The 14522-nt window shown below is 41.6% G+C and overlaps 1 protein-coding gene across 3 annotated transcripts in view; it reads right to left on the bottom strand.

Moving 5' to 3' along the window:
- Positions 1-14522, bottom strand: part of LSM11 (LSM11, U7 small nuclear RNA associated) — a 770662-nt gene that overhangs the window by 268289 nt on the left and 487851 nt on the right. For 2 of the 3 annotated variants that reach the window (XR_012505715.1, XR_012505716.1), the window contains 2 exons: positions 3469-3552; positions 2255-2377 (listed from right to left, as the gene is read on the bottom strand). The gene's annotated coding sequence lies outside the window, so the exon portion shown is untranslated. Of the gene's footprint in view, positions 1-2254; positions 2378-3468; positions 3553-4888; positions 4943-14522 lie in introns of those variants that run through there. The other variant, XR_012505717.1, reaches the window with a different exon arrangement.

Genomic DNA, 14522 nt, shown 5'->3' with positions numbered 1-14522 from the left:
CAAATCTGCATATCTGGGTCTAAGCCCAGGCCTGCTGAAACAGAGTGTCTGGGGTGGGGCCCAGGAAACCTTCATGTTCAAGAAACCCCTGGATGATTCTTGTGCATATTAACGTGTAAGAATTTCTTGAGGAAGGAGAGTGGGACAAGAGTACGTCCACTCGTTTATTTAAAAAGGACTGAATGCAGAGTCAGTCCACCTGGCCTTTCATCCAGACTCTGCTGCTGGCTGGCTGGCTGGCTGACTTCAGGGCAAGGGGCTGAGAAACAGGATGTGAGATCAGAAACGGGTGCGGGCCCACCTCCTTCACACGAGAGCTGTGTGGTGATGGTTAACAGCTAAGCCAAGCCTCACTCTCACCACCGGAAAATGCAGAGGTGAACACAAGTGCCCTCAATGAGCCAGGTTCTGGCATTCTATTGCATTAAATCACCTAACCTCAGTGCCTGCACCTGTAAAATGGGAAAGCTACCTTCTGTTTAAGCTATGCTGTTTATGGCATCCAGTGAAACACTACAATTTTGGGAAAAAAAGTTGTTGAAAAGGTTGACACAAAGAGGAAGTGGTGGTATTAATCCATAATAGAGTTTCCTCTACTTAGGACATTGTTTTAAGACTGTATCTACACCGATAAAATCCCTTTTAAAGCACAGTATTTTATTTTTTTAACACAAAGCACAATGTAACGCCCCAAAGGATTTTTCTTCTGTCACTGCAGAGGACAAAGGGATTCACCTTGCAATATTCCAGGTTCTCTCTATATTAAAAAAAAAAAAAAAAACCCTCCTTAATCTTAATGGCTATGCCTGAACTTGGCATTCAAGTCTATGGGTAACTCAGCCACTGTAGCCAACGTTAGCAAAATCTGACTATTTGATAAGACGCCTTGTTTTTCTAGTTCACAAATTTGTGCTTATTTCACGCCAGGTCCTTGTTCTAAAACATCTCCCTTCTTAGCAAATATCCTCCTATCAAACTCCTAGCTATACAAATATCATGGATGTATGCAAATATTTAATGTCAAAAATGGTGAGTCTGATGCTGTACATAAAAGCAAAGCACACAAACAAAAGGACAATTCATAACGCAAGTATCCCACATTAGAGGAATGATTAAATAAATACAGTCATACGATAGAATCCAGGTATCCCCTGCTTTTCGAAAGTTCGCTTTGCACCGCATCTCTTTTACAAAAGATCTATATTCGTACCTGTTTTTGCTAACCGAAAGAAATCCAAAGAGGATGTTCGCTTTCATTTAAAAAGGGGGAAACTGAAACAGCATTCAGGGCCGGGTTTGCAGCGAGCCGTTACAGAGGGAGCGCACACTCCAAGCAGCGAGAGAGGGACCACCTCTCCTTCCCCGGACTCCACGCAGCCACGCAGCATCAAGGCCCCAGAGCCTTAAACCGTGTCTCTGAGCAACTGTGCTTCATCTGAATTTATTTTGTACACCCATTAGCAAGGTGTGTCCTAAAGTAGCTTCTTTTCCGCTGTACACCGTTTTGTCATAAGAGAAGTCCCATAGGAGCACTGCTTTCGGAGCACAACAGGGCCTCGTACTCTACACTAGTTCACGTGTTGTTGGAAAAGAGTATTTAACGGCCTGGGAAGACGGTCATGACACATTGTTAAGGGACAGAGAAAATTAAGTACCATTTAAAAAACCATCAATAGACACAATATAGAACACAGGTAACAGGGGGGCGCACTGTGCTGGTCAGGCTCTAGTTTTGTATCACGTCATAGGGAGTTTACTGTACAGATGCACAAAGAAGAAAGGAAAGGTCTGAGGACCGACGCAGCCCGACCTCACCGAGAGCTGAGCCCCCTGCTCACGGCTCACGAATGTGGAATTGCTCTGGATGAGGCAGTCGGGCACTCCAGTGGCTGACACTCACACGCAGCAGGTGTCTCAGATTCAACACATGAATGAGACCAGCTGACCGGTCATTTAGTCACCGCTCAATGCACAGCCCTCCCACCGGGCAGAGCTCTCAAGCCGGGCCATTTCATGGCCAGTGGTCTGCTCAGCCTGTGGACAGAAGCCTTTAAAAAGCTGCTGTAAACATTTATGGACACATTTCTTGTGGACCTTCTTTTCCAAGTAAAATCCTGGGCACAGGATATCTTGTTGATGTAGAATTGGTAGGGTTAAATTAATTTTTCCAACATGTATGTACCATTAAAAACTCTCATCACTGGGGAAAAGAAAAAAAAAAAAAGAAGCCTTTGGCTTTGATTCAGTTACTCACGTGGAGGGTAGCATGATCACATGACACAAACAGGAAGTGCGAAGGCTGCTCCTCCCAGAAGCTGTCCTCAAAGACTTATGCCTCGTCCCCAGTGCACTCATCACGTAACGTCTGTTGTTATGCCTGAATGGTGGCGGAGAAGTAAATCAGTTAGGAATGGATTTGGCTCCATGAGACTGAAAAAAAACAAAATTATGATTTAAACACATGAAGGTTTATTCTCTTGAGAGGAAAAAGTCTGGAGGTGGGCAGTCCAGGACGGTGCAGCAACTCTCCAAGTTATTAGGAATTCACGAGCAATCTAACTTTCTGCTCCGCATCCTTGCACACAGTACAGAAGTCAGTATTTCTGTTCACCAAAGTTCTTTTCTTCTCTCCTTTCAAGCACGTGATATATAACAACTCATTACATATGTTCTTCCACCTGCTTCTGTGATTTTGAATGCACAGATCAAGAGGAAGCCTCCATCAGCCTGGGTGACAGAGTCACTCTATGGAGCACAGGTTCTTTGCTGACCTCTGTTGGACATTGAGGTGAGTAAGAAGCAGACAACCACTGAGATTTGGGGATTGTTGTTACTGTAGCATAACTTAGTCTATCCTGACTAGTACACATGGCCATCCTCAAACTCACTTCCTCATCCACCTTGGCTGCTGGAGATGTAACCATCACCTTCATGTTTCAGAAGAATGGGGCAAAAGGGCCAAACCTTCCAATGAAATCATCCCTCTCAAGGATCTTTTCTGGAAGTCCCACATTTTTTCCACTTATATTTCATTAGCCAGAATTTAATTTCACAGGCAAGGAAACCACCACAAAGGATGCTGGGTAGTGTAGTCTTTTGTTGGGGACACATTGCTGCCCTGAATATCATCAAGGTTGTGTTATTAAGGAAGAAGGTGAGAAAGGATACTGGGTAATCAACCAACAACATCTGACACAAAGACTCACTTTCTTCCTTTATTTACATTGTCCTAACTTTTTTGAAGACCCATAGTAATTTTAGTAGTTTTATATAAGGGGGAAAAAGTTATTGGCAACCTCTTATTTATCCATCAGGGTAGTTCAAAGGCTCCCTTTTTTGACCCAATAGAAGCCCAGTATCCCTCCTATGAGTTACCCCTGATTCTTGTGTGCCCCATTCCTCATTGTTTTAAATCATATTTACCTCTGTATCACAGTTACCTGTGTGAGTGCATGCCAGGTCCCCTACCTGATCAAAGGCTCCCTGAGGGAAGGGTCCAGCTCTAATTCTCCTCCATCTTCTAAAACACATTTCATGTATGGTAGGTGTTCCCTATTAGAAGAAGAGATGGAAAAAAGAAGAAAAGAACTCTATTACTCAAATTCTATTTATTTTTCTTTTAAATCCCAAATTGAAACAGAAACAAACTCATCCTTCCTCCAGAGTGAGTATATTACGGAAGCACCTAAGTGCAAATCACCAAGTTCAGGCTGAAGAGATGAATTACAACAGAAAGCAATTTTCACAGACATTGGAGAGGGGAAATGCATACATAGACTGGTTGAATTCAGGTATGATGGATCTTAGGAAGCACATGGACAGGTTGTATCAGCAGCTGAATGTCAGGGAGGGTAGCACATGAATGTCCTCTCGAGAACGTCAGAGCTTGGCTCCACACTGCCCAAGCCTCCCAGTCACTGCGTGTGTGATACTTCTTATAGCTAAGTGCATGGCGTCTGCCAGTGACTGAAGACCCTACATGTTCTTACAGAAGTCCAGCAGACAGCCAAGAATGAGGTGGGAAGAAGCTGATATACTGACATTTACCCTCTGGGCAAATGGAGGAATAAAAGGGGATTGAAAATAGTCCTTCATAATTGGAGCAGGGGAAGGGACCCCTATTCTAGAACGGCCATCCAGAATAACAAGTCTCAGAGTTAAGACTCAGAGTGTTTTTATATGTGCTATGTAGCAGGCACTATGCTAAGCACTTCACCTGCATTGCTTCATTTAACCCTCACCATGTCCCCATGCGATGGATACGACTTTAACCTCTATTTCTAAAATGCAAAAATGAAAGAACTTGGGGGTTTCAGGAGATCAAGTACCCTAACGGTGCCGTTTAAAGGTCTCCCTCTGTGCACACCCTGTGTCAGGTGACTTTGTGGCTCCTCTCATCAAAGGATGGAGTCTATTTCCCCATCCCTTGGATCTTGGCTGGTCTTGTGACTTGTTTTGGTCAAAATACTTGTGTAGAAGTGACGACGTGCCAGTTCTGAACCTAGGCTTTAAGAGGGCTTGCCTGCTCCTATTCTCTCTCTCTTTAAACCCTGCTGCTGCACAAGAAACACCTGGACAAGCCGGCTGTCACGGGAGGCACACGGGGCAGAGCGGAGTCATGTTAGCTGGTGAGTGAACCCGCAGCTGACCCACCAGCTGACCAGAGACGCACAGTGAGCCCAGCCCTGATCAGAGAATCACTCAGCCAATCTCTGGACTCTTGAGCAAAAATAAATGCTTATTACCACATGCTCCTGAAGTCCCATGGCTGTTTGTTACACAACATCATTGTGGCACTAGGTAACTGTTAGACAGATAAGTAGGTATCTTTCTCAAAGTCACCCAGGTAGTAACTGGCAGAGCCAAGATTTGAAACTCATATGTCTACCTTCAGAGCCTGACAGGCAGGGGGAAGACTTCAGAAAGAACAAATCACTTGGCATATATCTGAAGTTTCTCAGAATCTCCAGTCTCCAAGTCAGAGGTCTTGTGTTCAGTCCTGGGGTCTTATGAAGCGGTCCATCCTTTTAGAGCCTGCTTTTCTTGTCTTTAAAACAGGCATAGTCGGCACTTCTTTTAGCAAGATTCCTATTAGGACCCAATGAGATACCCATGTGAGAGCATTTCACAGATGGCTGTGCAGACAGATGCCAGGTGCCAGCCTCACACTCTCCATCTCTGCCACCAGCGCAACAAGTCGAGGATGCTCTGCCTGAAAGGAGCTTTGCTAGGAAGTCCTCTGCACTCCTCCCGCCTCGGAATGATTATGGTGCGCGCGCCCCGGTGGAGGACAGGGTAGTGGATGGTTTGTCTCTCTAGCGTCCCCCTCCCATAGCAGGAAAGCTATGAGTTCTAAATGGGAGAAAGGAGGGGGAAAAAAACCCTAAAGCTGTTATCAAATTCACAGAGGCCCTTAATGGTGATTTAATGCTGGGAGATCTAGCTTGCCACAAGATTGTGACAGGACTGTATTTTTTTTGTCGGGTTTAGGTGAGTGGTAGTGTGGCCACATTTAAAGGGAGTGGGGAGAGGTGGTGGGAGGGCTGTTAATCATGTGTCTCGGAGCATGGTCTGGACTGCAAGCAGAATTAAAGGACCGGGGACACGAGGGATGGCTGCAGGGTGACCTTTGGGGCAGGGCGTTATCAAGGAAGCACAAAAAGGAGGGCCAGGCTACACCTCACCTGCCCTTTCTCCTCTCATTTTTATAACTAAATTCCTCCTCCCTGTAGCCCCCAAACTCAGTCTAGCAAAGCCTTTACAGAGATTATTATCTTCCCTGGTGGTTCCAGACATGTTCTCAGCGTGCAAAGATCAGGATTCAAAAGCATCACATAATGCCTAGAGTCTGTGGTTAACTCCTGCTTTCATCTCTTCACATCTAAACACCTTTTTAAAAATGTACTCACATTTAATATTTAACCTCACACACTACCCAGCTGTGTTCATATACCAGTATGCATTCACGCACTCATTCATCGAACACTTTGTGCTACCCTCTGTTATGTGCCGAGCGCGGTGCCACGCCCAAAGGAGACAAAAATGAACGCCACGTGGTCCCTGGCCTCAAGCAGAGCCCGTGAAAGAGGCACAACTGGAGGATGGGCTTCATGTGAATTGGGGAAATCAGAAACTGCTTCCTGGAAGAAGCGGCACCCAAGCTGAGGCCTGAATGAAGAGGAGACTGAGAAGTCTGTGTGAGCATGAGCAGAGCGAGGCACCGAAGCAAGAAGCAGCACGGCGTGCAGGAGAGCCAAGGGGATGCGAGAGCACAGGAAGGGAACAGGGGAGCCGGAGGTGAGGCAGGAAAGGCGGGTTGGGCTGGATTACAGGAGGGGCTCAGAGGCCATGCTAAGGAGTCTGCAGGTGCTGTGAAATCAGCAGGGGTTTGAGCAGAGAAGAATGATGGTTTAGTCTTCTCTGCCGCCATTAACGGCACCACTCAGTTGCTCAGGCCAAAAACCTTAGTCAGCCTAATACTACGTGTCATGCATCTTCCCCAGCATATCCCATCCATTAGACAACCCTGTAGATTCTCCCTCCAATACCTAGCCACTTGTCTCACCTCTCCTGCCTCCACGCATCTCACAGCCCCCATTACATCACTTCTCACCCGGGATGGTCTGACAGCTCCCTGCTTCCACTCTTGCATGTCTCTTCTCCCCACTGCTGAGTCATCTTTTCCAAACATCAATCAGAACCCATCTCCTCTCTGCTTCAGAATTTCCAGTAGCTTCCAGGCGGATAAAATCCAAGCTCTGTATCACGCCCTACAAGTCCCAGCGTGATCGGGCCTCTGCCCTCACGTCTTCGCACTTTGTCCCCTGCTCACCTCACCCTAGGCATGCTGCAGCCCCGGCTGCTCCTCCAATGAGGCAAGCTCCTGACCATCTCACTGCCTTTGCCCTTGATGATCCCACCACTTAATACTCTTTTCTCTCAGATCATCCCATGATCCGCTGTCATTTTATTCAGATCTGTGTTCAAATGAGAGGCTTTAGAGAGGCTTTAGCTAAGCATTTCTAAAAGTAACATTTCCCCATCCCTACTCTCCGCCATTAATCTCTGTCATCTTATCAAGCTTTACATGGTTTTTAAATGCATATCAAAACCTTAAATTATATTCCTTGTGTATTCATTACTCTTACTCTCCATCTCCCCTTTGAGAATGTTACTCTTGTCGTTCTCTTATTTCTATCTTCCCTTCTAGACTGCCCCATGAGAGAAAACATGTCTCTTTAGTTCACCACCAGGTTCCCATCTTCTGGAACCATGATCTGAGCTCAGAGGAGGTGCTAACGAGTATTTGTTGAGAAGGAGGATACAGGAAATAAGCATGTTTGGGGAAAGATGATGAATTCTATTTTGGAATAGTTGAGGTATCTAAAAACCAGTCTTCATAGCTGTATTCAACCTTTCCTTCGTCTTCTACAGCCATGTTTCCCTCTGATACCTGTATTTCCTCTCAGGTCCTGAGACCACTTTCTATGTTCTTTAGAAGAGACAGAGTCACCTTCCTGAATCCCACCTGCAAAGTACGAGTCATGAGACCCCCTTAAAAGTTAATTATAAAGATCAAATGAGAGAGCATGAGTAAAAATTACCTAGACCTTGATGACAAATAGACTCCAGAGGATAGACTGTCACAAGATGTTTGAATTCAACAGATACATCAATATTATTATACAGTATTCTGATAGATAATATTTAACATGTTTAAAAGTTTTCTGCTAGACTACAGAGAACAATGCTTATTCTTTTTTGTCTTTCCCCACCTGTGTCAAGCACAGTATCTGCTATTTGTTTATTTCACCGAAAACAAAGAGCTTCTGCTCCAAAATCAGGTACATTTGCGGATTCTCTGCTTGCTAGAGAGCCATGAACCACCAGGTACACTGATTTACTTAATACACTAGGATGCAGTGATCCGATTACTCCTCCCCATCTTGCTGGCGTCCTGTTCCCAGGCCTCTTTTCTTGTGACCATAATAAGCTTCTGAATCCTTCCTCTTCGCGACCACTTCCTAGAATACGTGACTATAAGGGCCTTCATGTCTAGCTTTCCATCCCCGTGTTGACAACGTGCAAGGCTGAGGTCAAACTCAGGCAAGGTACGTACACACACACTCACATTTCTTATTACAACATACTCTTTTGAAAAAGTTGGAGCAAATTATCTATGTACACTGTGTGAATGTTGATTTTTTTAACTTAACAGAGCTTATAAAGCATTCCTTACCGTGACTTAGAGACGTGAAACAGTCTGTTTCATAGTAAGCCATCCCTGAGTTTGCTTAACTGGTTTTCTGCCAATGAGTATTTTGCTTATTTCCAGTTTTTCGCTATTCAGAAGTCACTGCACAAATGTGTGGGCATGACTATTAAATGACTCCAGACAAGAAGACTGGCAAGTGCAGGTATGCTATCCATTTTTATTTCTGTTGCCAAAAAGGCTGCACCAATTTACATTCCAAGAAATAGCACTTGAGGGCCTGTTTCCCCAGTATTATCAAGTTATATATATTTGTAAGTCTGCTCAGTGGAAAGTGAGATCTCGTTTTTGAAATTTTCTATTTCTTTAATTGCGAGTAAGGCCGATTACTTTGTTGGATGCTAAGGACACTTACTTCCTTTTCTTCTGAACCTACTGTTAACGTTCTTGGCTTATTTTTCTTTTCATTGTTGGTTTTGTTTCTTTTCTTTTCTTTTCTTTTTTTTTTTTTTTTTTGCAGACACTGACAAATTAAGGAAATTTAGCTGTAGTATAGTATTTTTTCCATGCAGAATTTTAAACATTTTATGGAGTCAAAGTTTGTTAGTCTTGTGTGAGTGTGTGCGAGTGTGTGAGTGTGTGTGGTTTTTGGTATTCATGTTTTCTTTAGAAGTATCTTTTGTGTTCAAGATTACAAAAGCATTTGGCTGTATTTTCTTTTAGTGACTTGTATAGTTTCTTTCTTTTTTACAGTTAATTCATTAACGCATATGGAGCTGTGTTAGTTTTCATTGCTGCATCACAAACTACCACAAACTTACCAGCTTAAAATAATACACACTTATTACATCACAGTATCTGTGGATGGGGAGTTGGGCATTGTTTAGCTGGGTCCTTTGCTTAGGGTTTCACAGCCTGTGATCAAGGTCCTGGCCAGAACTATGTTCTCATCAGAAGATCAACTGGCAAAGAATCCACTGCCAAGCTCTCAGATTGTTGTTCAAATTCATTTCCTGATGCTATACAATTCATGGCATCCTGCTTCATCAAAGCCAGAGAGATAGAGACTCTAGCGAGACGGGCTTCACACACCATGTAAGTGCACATGTGGTCACGTACAACCTATCATGTTTGCCACAATCCAATGGTTAGAAGAAAGTCACTCATCCTATCCACACTCAAAGGGATTACACAAAGGCGTAAACACCAGGAGGTGGGGAGCCTGAGGACCACTCTGAAGTCTGTTCTCTATAAATCTGTTTTGGTAAAAGGACTGAGGTAGGAACATAAATTTCTATAGATGGTTAGCCAAAAGGCTCAATGGCACTTATAAAATTATCTAACTTCCCTTTAACTTATTAAAATTCTATTTTTTCTGTTTTCCTCAGACAGTATAGTTTAAATAACTCAAGCTAGTTCATTTCTCCTTTCCCCATCTCAAGTACAACATCTGTCATACTGGAGATACAGTTTGCTAATTGGGCATAAAAAGAATACTTGTCAGGCCAAGCCGCTAGCCAAACTCACAAAGAAGAAAAAAGAGCACAAATAAGCAAAATTAGAAAGGAAAATGGAGAAATTACAACAAATAACATAGAAATACAGAATATCATACGAGATTATGAAAAACTATATGAAACCGAAATGGATAACCTACAGGAATGGGACAAGTTTCTGGAAATATACAGTCTGCCAAGACTGAATCAAGAAAAAACTGACCACTTGAACAAACTGATCACCAGAAATGAAATCGAATTAGCAATAAAAAAAAAACCTCCCTACAAATAAAAGTCCAGGACCAGATGGCTGCACCGGGGAATTCTACCAAACATACAAAGAAGAACTTTTATCAGTCCTTCTCAAACTCTTCCAGAAGACTGAAAAGGGGGGAATACTCCCAAACTCATTCTCTGAAGCCACGATCACCCCGATACCAAAACCAGGCAAAGACACCACCAAAAAAAGAGAATTACAGACCAATATCACTGATGAACATAGATGCAAAAATCCTTACCAAAATATTTGCAAACAGAATCCAACAGCATATAAAAAAGATTATACATCATGACCAAGTCGGGTTCATCCCAGGGACACAAGGATGGTTCACCATACGCAAATCAATCAGTGTAATACATCACATCAACAAGAGAAAGGACAAAAACCACATGATCATCTCAATAGATATAGAAAAAGCTTTTGATAAAATTCAACATCCATTTATGATAAAAACTCTCACCGAAGTGGGTACAGAGGGAGCATATCTCAACATAATAAAAGCTATTTATGACAAGCCTACAGCGAGCATAGTATTCAACAGAGAAAAACTCAAAAGCTTCCCACTAAAATCTAGAACAAGAGAAGGCTGCCCACTATCACCACTTCTATTCAACATAGTCTTGGAAGTCCTAGCCACAGCAATCAGGCAAGAGAGTGAAATAAAAGGGATCCAAATTGGAAAAGAAGAGGTAAAAGTGTCACTATATGCAGATGACATGGTACTATATATAGAAAACCCTAAAAGGTCCACACAGAAGCTACTAGAGCTGATTGAAGAATTCAGCAAGGTAGCAGGTTACAAGATTAACATTAAAAAATCAGTTGCATTTCTTTACACTAACGATGAATCAACAGGAAAAGAAAGTAAAGAAACAATCCCCTTTCAAATAGCACCCAAAGTAATAAAATACCTAGGAATAAATCTAACCAAGAAGGTGAAAGACTTATACATGGAGAACTATAAAACACTGATTAAGGAAATTAAAGAAGACTTAAAAAAATGGAAAGATCCCATGCTCCTGGATTGGAAGAATCAATATTGTTAAAATGGTCACACTGCCCAAGGCAATCTACAGATTTAATGCAATCCCTATCAAATTACCCAGGACATTTTTCACAGAACTAGAACAAATCATAATAAAATTTAAATGGAACCACAAAAGACCTAGAATTGCCAAAACATTACTGAAGAAAAAGAAAGAGGCTGGAGGAATAACTCTTCCAGACTTCAGACAATACTACAGAGCTACAGTCATCAAAACAGCATGGTATTGGTACAAAACAGACATACAGACCAATGGAACAGAATAGAGAGCCCAGAAATGGACCCACAAACATTCGGTCCACTAATCTTGGACAAAGGAGGCAAGAACATACAATGGAATAAAGACAGTCTATTCAGCAAATAGTGTTGGGAAAACTGGACAGCAGCATGTAAATCAATGAAGCTAGAACACTCCCTTACACCATACACACACAAAAAAAAACTCAAAATGGATCAAAGACTTAAACATAAGACAAGATACAATAAACCTCCTAGAAGAAAACGTAGGCAAAACATTATCTGACAGACATCTCAAAAATGTTCTCCTAGAACAGTCTACCCAAGCAACAGAAATAAAAGCAAGAATAAACAAATGGGACCTAATTAAACTTACAAGCTTCTGCACAGCAAAGGAAACCATAAGTAAAACAAAATGACAACCTACGGAACGGGAGAAAATTTTTGCAAATGATGAAACCGACAAAGGCTTGATCTCCAGAATATATAAGCAGCTCATATGACATAATAAAAAACAAACAATCCAATCCAAAAATGGGCAGAAGACCTAAACAAGCAATTCTCCAAGGAAGAAATACAAATGATCAATAGGCATATGAAAAAATGCTCAATATCACTAATTATCAGAAAAATGCAAATCAAAACTACAAGGAGGTATCACCTCACACCAGTCAGAATGGCCATCATTCAAAAGTCCACAAGTGACAAATGCTGGAGAGGCTGTGGAGAAAAGGGAACCCTCCTACACTGCTGGTGGGAATGCAGTTTGGTGCAGCCACTGTGGAAAACGGTATGGAGATTCCTCAAAAGACTAGGAATAGACTTACCATATGACCCAGGAGTCCCACTCCTGGGCATATATCCAGAAGGAACCCTACTTCAGGATGACACCTGCACCCCAATGTTCATAGCGGCACTATTTACAATAGCCAAGACATGGAAACAGCCTAAATGTCCATCAACAGTCGTCTGGATAAAGAAGAGGTGGTATATTTATACAATGGAATACTATTCAGCCATAAAAAATGACAACATAACACCATTTGCAGCAACATGGGTGTCCCTGGAGAATGTCATTCTAAATGAATTATGACAGAAAGAGAAAGAAAAATACCATATGAGATCGCTCATATGTGGAATCTAAAAAAAATCAAAAAAGGATGTAAATACAAAACAGAAACAGACTTATAGACATAGAATACAAACCTGTGGTTGCCAAGGGAGTTGGGGGTGGGAAGAGACAGACTGGGAGTTCGAAATTTGTAGATACTGACAGGCATATGTAGAACAGATAAACAAGATTATACTGTATAGCACAGGGAAATATATACAAGATCTTGTGGTAGTTCACAGTGAAAAAGAATGTGACAATGAATATATGTATGTTCATGTATAACTGAAAAATTGTGCTCTACACTGGAATTTGACACAACATTGTAAAATGACAATAACTCAATAAAAAAAAGTAAAAACAAAAAAAGAATACTTGTCAGGCTTTCCCCCAAGAGGGAATCACCAAGGTCAGTTTTTGTTATATTCTTCAAGACATAGGTGTATCTGTGTCTTTATTCATATTTATATCCACTTCTACTTCACTAAATATAAAAGTTGAGGGAAATAAAATGAAGAAAGTCCAATTCCTTATCTCACTCCTTTCCTTACAAGAGGTGCATATGCACAGCAGAGCCCAGACAACCTCAGGCAAATCTAAGCATATGCTAGGAAACACTCCAGTCAGTCAGTTAAGTCAAGAGCTGGCACTAGTCATGCTCAAAAATGAGCCAAATTCAGGACCAAGACAAGGAAGTGGGCAGCCATAGGTAGGCCAGGGACATTTCTGAGGAATGTGAGCACATCCCAAAGAAGACAGTATAGGTAAGAAAGGACAGGGAGTATGGTAGGACACCCCAGCCACGAGCAAATTCCACGCACATGAGCTGACCCCGTATTCATTTGGGCCTTTATCAGTAGCATCCTGTGTAGCTTGATAAGGAACATTAATAATTTCTGACTACATTCTGTTTCATATTAGAGTCTGCACCCATCCATTGATGCCAGCATCACTGTCTCTCAGAAGCAGGTGGTGGAAAGAGAATAAAGCACACATTAGCCATGATTTTCCCTTTAAAAAATAAAAAAAAGCCCATCATCTCTACTCTTATGACAACCCACCTTTACTCTGCTACTACCTTTTTGGAAGCGGCTACTTCCTATGAATTGGTGGGTTCTTTAAAGGTTTTTAAATTATTTATTTTGAACAGGGGATATGTACACGTGGTTAAAAAAATTTAGGGGAACGGAATGGGAAGGGATAAATTTGGGAGTTTGAGATTTACAAATGTTAACCACTCTATATAAAAATAGATTTTTAAAAGGTTTCTGGTGTATGCAGCACAGGGAACTACCTTCAATATCTTGTGACAACCTTTAATGAAACAGAATGTGAAAACAAATATGTATGTATATGCATGACTGGGACACTGCACTGTATACCAGAAATTGACACATTGTAACTGACTGTACTTCAATTAAAAAAATTTTTTTTAATTTTAAAAATTCAAATGTTACCAAATATACATAAAAGGAAAATTAAGTCTCCTCATATCTGTCTTTTAGTTCCCCAGGTTCCTTCTCCTTCACAGAGATACAGATGTGTGATATAGATAGATGTTAGATAGACAGGGTACAGGTTTTAAAAAATACAACAGTGGCATGCTATACACAATTTTGCGCACTTTGCTGTTTTTCACTTAATGATATATACCACAGCCTGGGTCCCATGTTAGCACTACAGAACTGTCTCATTTTTAACAGCTACATAGTATTGTATGGGTGTCATATAATGTATGTAACCATCCCCTATTAGTGGATATTTTGCCTGTTTCCCATCTTTTGCTTTGAGGATAATGCTCCCATTAATGACTTCAGACTTCACAATACCATTTTAAATCTTCATCTTTTTAAAGATCAGATTTGTTAGAAATTATTTCTAACAAAAACAAATTCATCTTATTTCTATCAGGGATCCCCATCTACCAAAACACTAGGACTCCGCTCCATAGCAGTTGTCAAACTGAGGTCCAAAGCAGAGGTCCAAACTGATAGCCGCTGGCTAAAACTAACACACACAGATATGTATTTGAATCACACTGCTATTTTTCTAAATAGAACAAAACTGTCAGCATTAAAATGGCCAGAATTTTAATGTGATTTATCTAAATCACAACAAAATCAAGAAGTGGGGTGTCTCTT

Source organism: Camelus bactrianus, chromosome 3 (genome assembly GCF_048773025.1).
Source record: "Camelus bactrianus isolate YW-2024 breed Bactrian camel chromosome 3, ASM4877302v1, whole genome shotgun sequence".
In the NCBI taxonomy this organism is placed as follows: Eukaryota; Metazoa; Chordata; class Mammalia; order Artiodactyla; family Camelidae; genus Camelus; species Camelus bactrianus.
The sequence above is the reverse complement of the archived record's forward strand: the minus strand, read 5'-3'. Positions and strand labels throughout refer to the sequence as shown.